A 12,167-nucleotide genomic window follows, 5' to 3' on the forward strand; every position below is an offset into this window, starting at 1 on the left:
TAAAGCTTAAGAATAAGGTCTTTATCTAGATGCTGTACAGGTATCGTCTCAGTCTTCTGCTTAGTCCCACCTTCATTAGTTTTCAAATTCATTTTAAGAATTTCTGGAGGCAGGGTGTTCCCACTTTTTCTACAGAAGTGTAGAGAGACTTTAGTACTACTGAAATTAACTTACAAAGTTGATGATGCAGATGCCTACCAGGAATTATAGGGTCGCGGTGCCAAGTGTTGATGGTGGAAGGGAATAGTCCTGGAGAACTCTCAGTTACAGGACTTACTAAATTATGGATCAATTGAGCTAAATTGGGTGGTCTGTTGAGTGATTATTCACAAAATAAAAGAATTTTCAGAATTTGTGAAAATAGGCTTGGCGCCTATGGCTCAAGTGGCTAAGGCGCCAGCCACATACACCTAAGGTGGCGGGTTCGAATGCAGCCCAGGCCCACCAAACAAAAATGAGGGCAAAAAAAAAAAAAAAAAAAAAAAAGGAATTTGTGAAGATAATGTACTGAAGGGTTCAGAACATGGGAAGTGAGGTCTTTGACATTAAGAGGTGGGATATTGAGAGTCTCACAGGATATGGGTAATAGTGAGCTGGTGGGGGAGTATGAAGTCCGGCCTTATTATCCACAGCTTCAGTATTTGTGAATTTGACTACTTGCTGAAATTTATTTATAAACTTTTGAAGTCTGTTCAGGGTTTGGTCATAAAATGCCATAAACTGGGCAGCTTATAGAAAAACACGTTTTTTCTCACAGTTATGGAGCATTGGAAGTCCAAGATCAAGGTGCCAGCAGATTGTCTTGTGAGCCCTGCTTCCCGACTCATAGACAGCTGCCTTCTTGCCATGCCCTCAGTGGTGGAAGGGGGCACGGGGACTCTCTGGGGCCTCTTTTACTATGAGGGCACTACTAATTCCACTCGTGAGGGCTTCACTTTCATGACCAAATTTCCTCCTGAAGCACCATATCCTAAATACCACTAAATTGGATGTTAGGATTTCAACATATGAACTTGGGTGGGGGTGTAAATATTCAGTCATAGTGAAGTTTCAAATCAGTGCTTGGTGTCTTTCACAGTTACATGGGCATGCCCAGAAGGGCCAAAGTCGAGTTGTCCAATGCACACGTTGTATCTGAGGTTGAACAGGCGATGCTTTACCTTCTCATTTCATACTCTTTTTCATGGCCTATTTAGTGAAACCCTTTTCACGTTGTTATGCTTTTTGTTGTTTTTCACCTTTTAAAATCACCCTCGGGCACAGTGTCAGAAGGCTATGTGCTGTCTTATGGAGAAAATACATGTGCTAGTAAGCCTCATTCAGGAATGAATTATGGTCCTGCTGGCTGTGAGTTCAAAGTTAATGAATCATCAGTATGCATCAACTAAAGTTTCTTTACACACACGAACATCTAAAACTAGGTTATGTATTGATTAGTTGATGAAATGTTGAGACCAGAGGCTGTCAGGAACTTAACCCTGTATTTTCTCTATAAGTAGCAGTCCAGTACTCACAACAACTATATAGGACAGAAACACAACTTTGAACAACATAAATTGACTATATGTATAGAAGAAGTAGGTAATATTAGAGACATTTATTTATTCTTTTCTAGAAATTGTTATTTATGCTTATAACGCACTCTTAGCTTCGAACAGAGCATTAGTGCAGCAGAGATTGCATAGCCTCCAATCAGACATATTGTTTTTTTTTTTTTTTTAAGTCCAAGGATGATTCACTTCAGAGAGTACTCAGATTCCCAGAAACAAAAGACTTCATTGAGTATGCCTGTAAAAGTGTGTATTTTTCTAAGGAATAGGGTTCAAAATTTTTATGAGACCATGGTCAAACAAACAAATTAAGAATACTGCTACAAGATGTGGACATGAGACCCAGGACCACGCTACGATGTACAGAACTTCAGCTGAGTTGCAGCTTGAATTTTGTCCTGTGGCAGTGTCACTGGGCTTAGCAGGGACTGAGCCAGCAGAGTGTGGTGGGAAGTGGAGCTTAAATGGCTTGTTAGATTCTCAGGGAATACAGATCAGGGAGTCCTTTGCATCTGATGCCAAACAAGGGATGCTTGGTGGTGAAGGATAAGCCTGGCAAAGATACTGTGAGGGATTCAGTGATTTGGGCCCGTTAGCTCTACTTCCATCTTATAAAAACATGCCTTATAAAGGCTTCAGCATAAGAAATCATCCTTACACATTTAGTTCATGATTCTAAACCTGAGCATTTTGATTTGTAGTTACACCTAAATTCAAAGAAAAATATCGTGGTTTAGAAATTGATAGTCTCTAGGAGTATTTTGTAGATGGTGACTAGTAGTACTGTGACACCCTCCTGGTCTTGGGTCTTCCTTCCCTATCCTTGACCTTCCTGTCAAAAGAACTTTGCAGGATATATATATTCCTACAGTAGTAGAATAATAGAGGGCCTATGTTACATGTGTAGTGAAGACATTAATAGAAATTTAGCTTACAAATGAGATGAAATACTTGCAGGTGCCCTTAGACAATAAGGAAGCCACGTGGTTTGAGAGGTCGCAGACAAACCTGATCCTGGAGCTGCACAAAAGGCCCAAATTGGGAAATTTGGTGGTCCTGGTATGCTTTAATAAAACAGAGATCTTGACGAAGTTTCACAGTTATTTGAGGATATAGTTGTTTGACATCAAGTGGTCTTGTTTTTATTGCAAACTATATCTGTAGTTCATTAACTCTCTGAAAAAGATAACTATTTCAGAGAAGTATAAAAACTCATTCTTCCCTCAGGCTAAAGATGAGGCCCATCATTTATTCTCAATTCATTGACTTGCTCTACAGGCATAAATCTCATACTTGGAAATCAAAAACTTCCTTGTAAGGTGGGAAAGCCCATGACAGTTGATATGTAACTGGACTTACTAACTGTTATGCAAACTTAGTGATTATTAAGCATTTGTGCCAATGGATAGTATATGGCTTGTCTAGTTATAAAATTATGCATTAAAATATAATATTAAACTTCCAAGTATACTTGGCTTTTGTTCCTGAATTCAGATGTTCTTCCAGTGACATTAACATTATTCTCATTTTGAAGATGGGTAGGGTCAATAACCAGTCTAAAATCATATCATACAGTACTAGCAGGGTAAAACCTAGAGTTTCTAGATTTCATTTTAAAGTTAAAGTGATATTATCCATTGCTTCAATCATGACTGTAGAGAAAAATTAATTTCATTAAAACAAATTATATGAATTTTTTTTCACAAAGCATAGGTTTATAGTCTTAAAGTGAAACCTATTCCATAGAGATTATTTTGCCAGACGCTTTAGGGTAAAGGAGGTAATGGTAGTTGTGGGAAGAGTGTGGACTAAACTATTCTTGTTCATTGCCAGGCATTTGACCCCTCTTTCAAGGCCATGAGCTTTCCCTGATCACTGTGATAGGCAAAGACAATAGAGCTCTTTGTCCCCTTACACATTCTAGAGACCTTTTTGAGAACCACTGCTTTAGATGCCCTGGGAGTAAATATAAGAACCCAGAGCTCCTGATATTTTTTTTAATTTTTGTATGTGCATACTAGTTGTATGTCTTTATACGGTGCCTGTGATATTTTGTGATGTTTTGGTAGAGGCATACAAATATGAGTTAATAAAATCAGGGTAATTGAGGTATACATCACATCAGGCATTTGTCTTCTTTTTGTATTAGGAACATTCTAATTCCACACTTTCAGTTATTTTGAAGTATATCCTAACTTATTGATTGTAGTCACTTTGTCATGCCCTCAAATATTGTTGATTCTATTTAACTATAATTTTGTATCCACTAACTGGCCTCACTTTATCCCACCATCCTCACTACCCTTCCCAGGTTCTAGTAACCATCATTCCATTTTCTGTCTCCACCAGATCGATTGTTTTTAATATTTAGCTCCAACATATGGATGAGACGATATGGGGTTTCCCTTTAAGTGCATGGGTTATCACTTCGTACAATGTTCTCCAGTTTGATCTGTGTGTTGCAAATGACTGGATTTTATTCTTTTTGTGTACATGTACTACAGTTTCTTTATCTAGTCATCTGTTGATGAATACTAAGTTTGACTCTAAATCTTGCCTATTTGAATGGTACTACAGTAAACAGGAAGGCAGATATCTTTTTGATATGCTAATTCTCCCCTCAGCACTGGCATTACTAGGCCATATGGTAGTTTTCTGAGGAAACCCCAAACTTTCTGATACTAGTTGTACTAATTTATATTCCCACCAACAGTGTTCTCCTTCCTTACACCCTTGCTAGCATTCATTATTACCTGTGTTTTTGATAAAATCCATTTTAATTGGAGTGAGATGATATTGTAGATGGAGGATGGGCAATGGGTAAAATTTACACTTAATTGGTACAAGACATGCTATCCTATCTGGGTAATGGGCACACTTACAACTTTGTCTCAAACCGTAAAAAAGCAATTCATGTAACAAAAACATTTGTATTCCCATACTATTCCAGAAAAAACAACTATCCCAACATACAATGTCCTCATCACTTTTTTAATGGCTTTACTAAGGTACAATTAATGTACAATATACTGCAGATATTTAAAGAGAAAAAATTAAATGAATTCGGAGATATGAGAAATGTGGGTTTTAGGAAGATAAGAGATAAACAGCTATTGTACGATTCTTATGGAAAGGTTTGATCCGTTCATTGTTGAATATAAAAAACTTAATCATAAACTTGGAAATAGGTAATGCCAATTATGCTTCATTACATAAAACAGCATTTTGACTTGAATTCACCTTAATCATATTAACTTATTGTTACAAACCCCCAAAGCAAACCAGTATTGGCATTTGCCACATATATTTGAGAATTTTTTAAATGTTTAAGATGGTTTAGTCTTTATAAACATGTAATTAATATAATTTTTCAGATTATTTGTGGTTTAGCTTGCATAGACAGACTGGGGATTGTACCCCATTTTAAAAAGCCCTTTACCTCACAACCTTCATCATTTCAAAAGCCAGCTAGGACAAGTTTGGGGCATCTATAACTTTGTAATTGATCTCGGGATGTGCTGATATTGCACGTGATGGAGAAAAGGTCAACCATTCTCATTGACAGCCTGGGGAAATGAGAGAAAAGTGACTAGAATTATATTTTCTCACCAGAAAAACTGACTTCAAATAATATTTGCTAAACTTGAGGAGCCCTGCTGGCCCTGTGCTCACTTCTTTAAAATACATAAAATGTTAATTTACAGATTTCTTAACTTACTTCCTGTGCTCTTATTTATTTCAATATCTAGCTTGAATTTTTATCTCTTGACTTGAAGGCTGATTAGAAAAGTTTTGTTTGTTTTTAGCTCATTGTGAATTTCTTTTTTTCCTCACTCACTTCGCTATTTCTAAACACTGAACTTTTTGATACCTTGTTTGTAGGAGAGGTGATTTGCTGTTTCACTAAATTCCTTGTTAGAATTTTCCGAAAACTATTCGTAGATAGTGTTGTACAAGTTGCTGGTGTAGCAAAGTTGAGACAAAAGCTTTGACTGTTCTCACTATTCCATTCACCCTTCTCTCGTATATATGTCTCCGGGTTTTCCTGGGTGTTGTAATTCGTTGAATTTCATTAATGCCATTTTTTCTGATGAAGAACATAACTTACTGCTCTTGCTATGTTACCATGAAATGGGAAACAATTAATCAAACACTATAAAAGGTCAGTAAATTTAGGAGAACAACAGTTAAAATGTACTTAAAGAATTTCTAAGCCATTCTGGTCCTAAACACACACACACAGAGCCATACACAAAGAAATCCTTAAATAACACCAGCTAGCCCGGTGGGAAAGTGGCCCCCTGCTCTTTTGAGCAATCTAGATAGGTGTGCAACATTTGATCCAAGCTAGAAGTAACCTATGTTACATTTGAGTCTAATATAAGAAAAGAAAGCAGGGAGGTCTTACTGGGACCTATGTCACTTAGATAACAAATTTTTCTACCAGTTTTATCAATAAGTTATCATTCTGTATGAGTTGCTTTTGAGATAATTAGGAATACTCTTTTAGTAGAGCCTTGTGTGAATTCAGTGGTTTAGGCACGCTTAACAAGGACAGAGTAGGTCTTTGCTACCTTTTGACATTCCTATTTGTGCTCTTGTTTCTTCCTCCATGTGTACAGTCTGAAGGTGGAGACGTCAGTCCTGCATCCTCTACCAAAACAGCGATGCCTGTTTCTGCTTCTCACCACCTTCGTCAGCCGAGGGTGAGGCGAAGAGACTTAGCTCAGCAGATTGATCTGCACTGAGGTGCACTCTGAATCTTCAGTGAGTGATACTAGAAAAGAAGAACGGGCTAGAGATTCCAGTTTCCAGTGGGGTTGACCTGATCAGACGGCTCCCACGTTCCCATGACCAGACCTGCATTTGAGTCTCCAGCCCTCTGTTGAGATGTTGAGTGGGATCTGGGCTTTCAAAAGCTTCTCAAATAGACTTATCAAGTCCTTATATTTGTTTTCCCCCCACCTTTGCCCTCACCTTTAGATGCTTGTCCTGTTATCATTTCTAACCTCTTGGGCATTCGGAGGCACATCTGGATTGCTTCTTGGTTTTCCCACCACTGCATCCGTGGTCAGCATCTTTGAGCCTTCTGAGTCAATGGCCATTTATTCTTACACCATCCACATTCCAAAACGTTGTATCTAATATGCTCCATTTTATACTTTTTATCTTTGCAAGTTTATGTTTTAAAATCCATTGACTTTCATTTTCTTGAAATTTTGTGAGAAGACAGAAATAAATTATATGGACAATATGTCCTGTTTAAATGGCAGTTTAAGTGGTATGTTTTGATTTCAATATAACTATATGTACATGTTGCACATACAATATGTTTGAAACTTCTTAAATGACCATTGTTGAACTCTTAGGTGCCCTAGAACAAAGTGCTAAAACTGTAGGCCTCATTGAAAGGAATGGACTTTGGTGTCACGCACATCTGTAATTTACTCCTGCCATATTATTCCACACCTGGTTAATATTTCTATTTTTGGTAGAGATGGGGTTTTGCTCTTGCTCAGGCTGGTCTCAAGCAATCCTCCCGCCTTGGCTTTCCAAACTGCTAAGATTATAGGTGTGAGCCACCATATCTGGCCTCAGACTTTAATTCTTGAAAGTTACATTGAGTACTATGAAGAAGCCCTCTATTCTGACTGCGCTGTACTTCGTTATCCTTTTGCCAGGAACAACCGAAAGGAGACTTCATTTCTAGAGTGTTTCCTTAGCAGGAAGCAGGCTAATGTTTAAATATGTTTTGCATTCATGTGTAGCAGCTCACATAGTGATCTGACAGATAGTAGGCTCATTGCAAATATTTATTGAATACATAGACCAAAAATGTTGGTAAAATTAAATCACAGTTTTTTTCTAGCTGGGCTTTCAATTGGTATTATTGTTTCTTAAGTTATCTTTTAATCAACAGCTTATATTAGGGCAAGGCTTGGCAGATGTTTTCTGTAATGAGTCAGATAAGAAACATTTTAGGCATAGTAGCCATATGGTCTCTGGCAACTACTACACTCTTTGTAGCATGAAAGCAGCTATAGATAGTATCTAAGCAAATGCACATGGCTGTGTTCCAATAAAAGTTTAATTATAAACACTAAAGTCTGAAGTTTATATGATTTTCATGTGTAACAAAATATTATTCTTTTGATGTTTTTGCCCACCATTTAAAAATATGTGAAAATCCCTGTTAGCTGACAGGTTGTTCACAAGCAAGAGGGTAGGCTAGACTTGGGACATGGACTGCAGTTTTCCAGCTGTTTGATGAAGGTTCTTTGTTTAAAAGCATAAAGAGAAGATGAAAGAAATAATCTCTAGGTTCCAGCATAGCCATATAACAAATGTAAGATATTTCTATTAGAAATTACAGTCATATTTCTTTTTAAACTATTCTTTTTAAGATTATGACAGCAAATTTGAAATCCAGTTTATTCAGGTTTCGTGCATTCCATGTCACGACAGTGCAGTTTATCAAAACAGTTCCGTTCATCTTCCCAAAGTTTTCATGGGTTTCAGAAAACAAGCCAACCAGCTGTTATTATTTCCTTTCTTTCACGTTACTCAGAACCTTAACTATCTTTGGCTCCTCCCTGTCTTACCATGTCTCTCCTATAATCTTGAAAGCTGATGGATGTCCAAATCTTGTCAGTTTTTCAAGTCCTAACTGTTTTCTCTTCTATCCCTACTCACAGTCTAGATCAGGACCTCATCTATGGTCATATTTTGTGAAATAAACTTTTCATACACTCGGTTACTTTTCTGTCAATCACCTGTCACTAGAATCCTCTGAACTGCAAAGATAACACAACTAGAGCTTCTCATTAGGAAAACTAGCACATTGTCTTTTCCCTTACAAGGACAGGCATAGGATATTTGTCAAAATTATAGGACAACTCGCTTAGAAAAACTACAGAGAAAATTGTTACCAGTGTCACAGGTCGTGACAGCAAACAAATTGCATGGGTAGGCTGCATTTAACCCTGACCATTTACTCACTGAATTTGCAAGTGAGAAATGGAAAAGGAGGGAGAGATCAAGATAGCAGCTAAAAAATCACTAGCTTTAGAAATCCTGGAAAATCCTTCGACTGTCTCTCTCTGTTTTTTATTTAACTACATGAGTTTCTCTGTGTACAAATGTTCTGATTGGACTCTTAAGTATCTGGCAACGATGACACTCAAATATTAGAATTACTAAGGATAAAATATTTCGGGCCCCTAAAAGTCATGTGGAAACCCTAAGCTCCAATGTGATGGATTTTGGAGAGAGCCATGGGAGGTGATTAGGTCCTGAATGTAGAACCCTCCCCAAATGAGACGGGAGAAACTTTGCTTCCTCTCTTTGCCACATGCGGGAACCAGGAAGAGGGACCTCATCAGACACTAGATGGTCTGACACCTGGATCTAGGCCTTTTCAGCTTCCAGAACTGTGAGAAATAGATGATATTTGGGCTTCACAGCCTACAGTGTTTTGTTATACACAGGAGTGAAGATTAAAGGTGTTGCTTTTGAAGTTCCTTCTACTGTGATTTCTTGAACTTTGTCAGTGTTAGCAAGTATAAGTTTTATAATTTATGTTTCTTGATTTTTGTGTACCTCAAAGCTTTTGTAATGACCCACATTAGATATTAGATATTAGATGTTAGATACGAATTAATGAGCAACCAGCAACTTCTTTCAGGCCCTATTTCAGAATGCTACACTATTACTTTTTGATTTTCTAGCTGTGATCATAAATGTAAGCTTTCTTATGGAAATGCCTATTAGATCTAAGCAAAAGGAGACACAGAGTCTGTTAGATGTTCGGATACAATGAACCCTTAGAATAGGCCAGAAATTCTGTTTCCCCCACACATCCTCTCTAGTTCATCAGGGCAATTTAAATATTCAGAGTACTTGACCACATTTAAAATTCCCTCTTCCTAAATAACAATTGGTTTGTCTTGCTTGGATATGAATCTGAACTCAAGTATCCTCTATCACCAACTTTGATTCTCAACATTGGACCTTTAAGGATTTATATCCGTTGGTTATTCTCTTCTGTTTGAGTGTCTTGGGTACATATAGTTGATTGGTTTTTACATTTTTCCTCTATCTTTGGAAAAAATTTTCTGCCCTAGTGACAGCTCCAATCTTCCCCACCTCTCTTTGCCACTCTGTACACAGTCTTATAATTCTTAGTCACTCCCTGAAACCCAGAAGAAAGAAACATCCACCTACCAAAAGAGAAATTTATACCAACTAGGAGTTGGCTTTTAATTACTCTTCATTTGCCTGATAATTGCCAAATGAGTAAAAGCACAGAGAAATAGCTAGAAACTTGCTTGACACTATTAATTATTTTGAAGGTATGAATAAAATTTTAGAAAGCATATATATCAAATTCACAGATAATGCTATTCTAGTTGGTCAATCTGACATGAAAGATAGAAAGATTACAAAATAATAGTTGTCTTTGAGTGATGTGATAGCAGTTATTTTATTTGCTTGTTTGGATTTTCAACGCTTTCTACTTATCTTATGTTTTATTTTATTCATTCATTCATTCATTATTCATTCATTTATTTATTTATTTTTGGCTGGAGCTGGTTTTGAACCCACCACCTCTAGCATATGGGGCCAGCACCCTACTCCTTGGAGCCACAGGCACTGCCAATACTTGTATTATATTTTAATAAGAAAAATTATTTTTGAAGATACAAAATTGACCAGAATAAGTTGGAATGTTATACTTAATGGGAAAAATTATATAAAATACTACATTTGTGTTTTATTTTTAAACATTTGTTATAAAATTCAAAATGGTGTAGACATACTTTGTCAGCTAAAAAGGACAGAATTTATCAGCTTTCTGTATGTGGGAAAAAAATCTGACACACAAGCTGGCATGAAAATGGCTGAAAGTTAATGATCATAGGCTGAATTAATAGAAATAGGATATCTAGATAAAAGAATTTAAAATATTATTAATGATTCCTGTGCTAAGGCATATTTGAATATGAACATGAATATGTTCTGAACTTCACTCATGCCATGAGAAATTCAAGTTAAGTTCATATCAAAATATAGTCCTCCTTTGAACGGCCAAGATTAAAGAGCTTGATTCATAATATACCAGTGACAAAATGGAGAAAACACATATTTTTGATGGGTTTTTAAATTTGTAACACTTCGGGGAAAGACAATTTGGCATCTACCAAATTTATAAATATGCCTACTCATTGTGTGAACTGTGCCAGTATTCTAAATGCTTGCCTTCCATCCCTATGTGGAGAGAATCATATATCCAAACCACACTGATTTCAGCTTTGAGCATATGACTTTTTGTGGTCAGTGAACTGTGAGTAGAAATGACATGTATTATTTCCAAGCAGAAACATAAGAGCCATCACATGATTAGTCATGTCTTCTTTTTCTTCTACCAACACCTCACATGTCCTGAAGAGGGATTGCTACTTTAGCTAAGATCCTAGTACTTCAATGATGTGAAAAGAGCCAGAGCAGCCTGCAATGGAGATGTAACATGAGTGAGAGATAAATATTTATTGTTGCAAGCTATTCAAGAGGTTGGTGTAATTTGTTATTGTGGCATAATTTGGTCTAAGCTGATTGAAATAGCCTTTTGCTCAATGATCCTACTTCTTCAAATTTATCCTATAGCTATCCTTAGGACTCTATGAAATGATATACATTTATGTGTGTTTGTGTATGCACACACATAGATGTCTGTTGCTGTTATTTATAATAATAGAATCCCAAATGTTCATCAGTATGGAACTGGCCATATAACATATGATATATTCATATAAGAATATTATGAAGTTACAAAAAGATTAAGGAAGATTTTATCTACTAATATTGATTGATCTCAAATATGTGTTTATAATTATGTTAATAAGACAAAAAAATACTTACATGTTTATACACAGACTACATATCTGATAGAAACTTGACTCTCTGTTTAGAAAACTATATGACCTCTAAAGATGGTTAGAATTGCGTCTCCTTTTGTACATTTTGAATATATGTCAATATACATTATACAATTAAAAGAAAAAAATTTAAATAATTAAAGCAGATACAACATTCGATTAGCTGGCATTTGGATTTTGAAGTTCTATTTTTCCTAATAATTTCATATTATAGTAAATTCTACCTCTATCCCTTTGTTTAATGTGTTATTCTTCCACGAAAACTACTAAACAACTTTATCCATTTCTTATGTCCAAACTCAGGTCTTGGACTTGATATAGCTGTTCTTACCCTTGTAGCCTACTTGGATTTCCTTCCTCTTCTCTGAATTATAATAAATACAGTTGGTGCTCTGCCTACAACTACTTACTGGTTTGGTACAGTCCATATTGCAATGACTTGTCTACATTCTTGAATGGAGAATTGTCCTTGGCCAACTGGAAATCTCTTTCCCTGAAAGGCTTGGGAAGTTATGGCATTTGCCAGAGGAGGCTTAAACCTTGTCCATCAAGAGGGAACAACTTCAGTGTTGCATTTGCAGTCCACCCTATCTTTTTCTGAGGCCTAAAATACTTCCCTTGATTTTGTTCATCAAGAAGGGTGTAGTACAAATATACTCTGTGTGTGTGTTCGTGTGTGTGT

The sequence above is a fragment of the Otolemur garnettii genome, unplaced genomic scaffold (assembly GCF_000181295.1).
Source record: "Otolemur garnettii isolate 467f Iridium unplaced genomic scaffold, OtoGar3 scaffold00131, whole genome shotgun sequence".
Taxonomy (NCBI): Eukaryota; Metazoa; Chordata; class Mammalia; order Primates; family Galagidae; genus Otolemur; species Otolemur garnettii.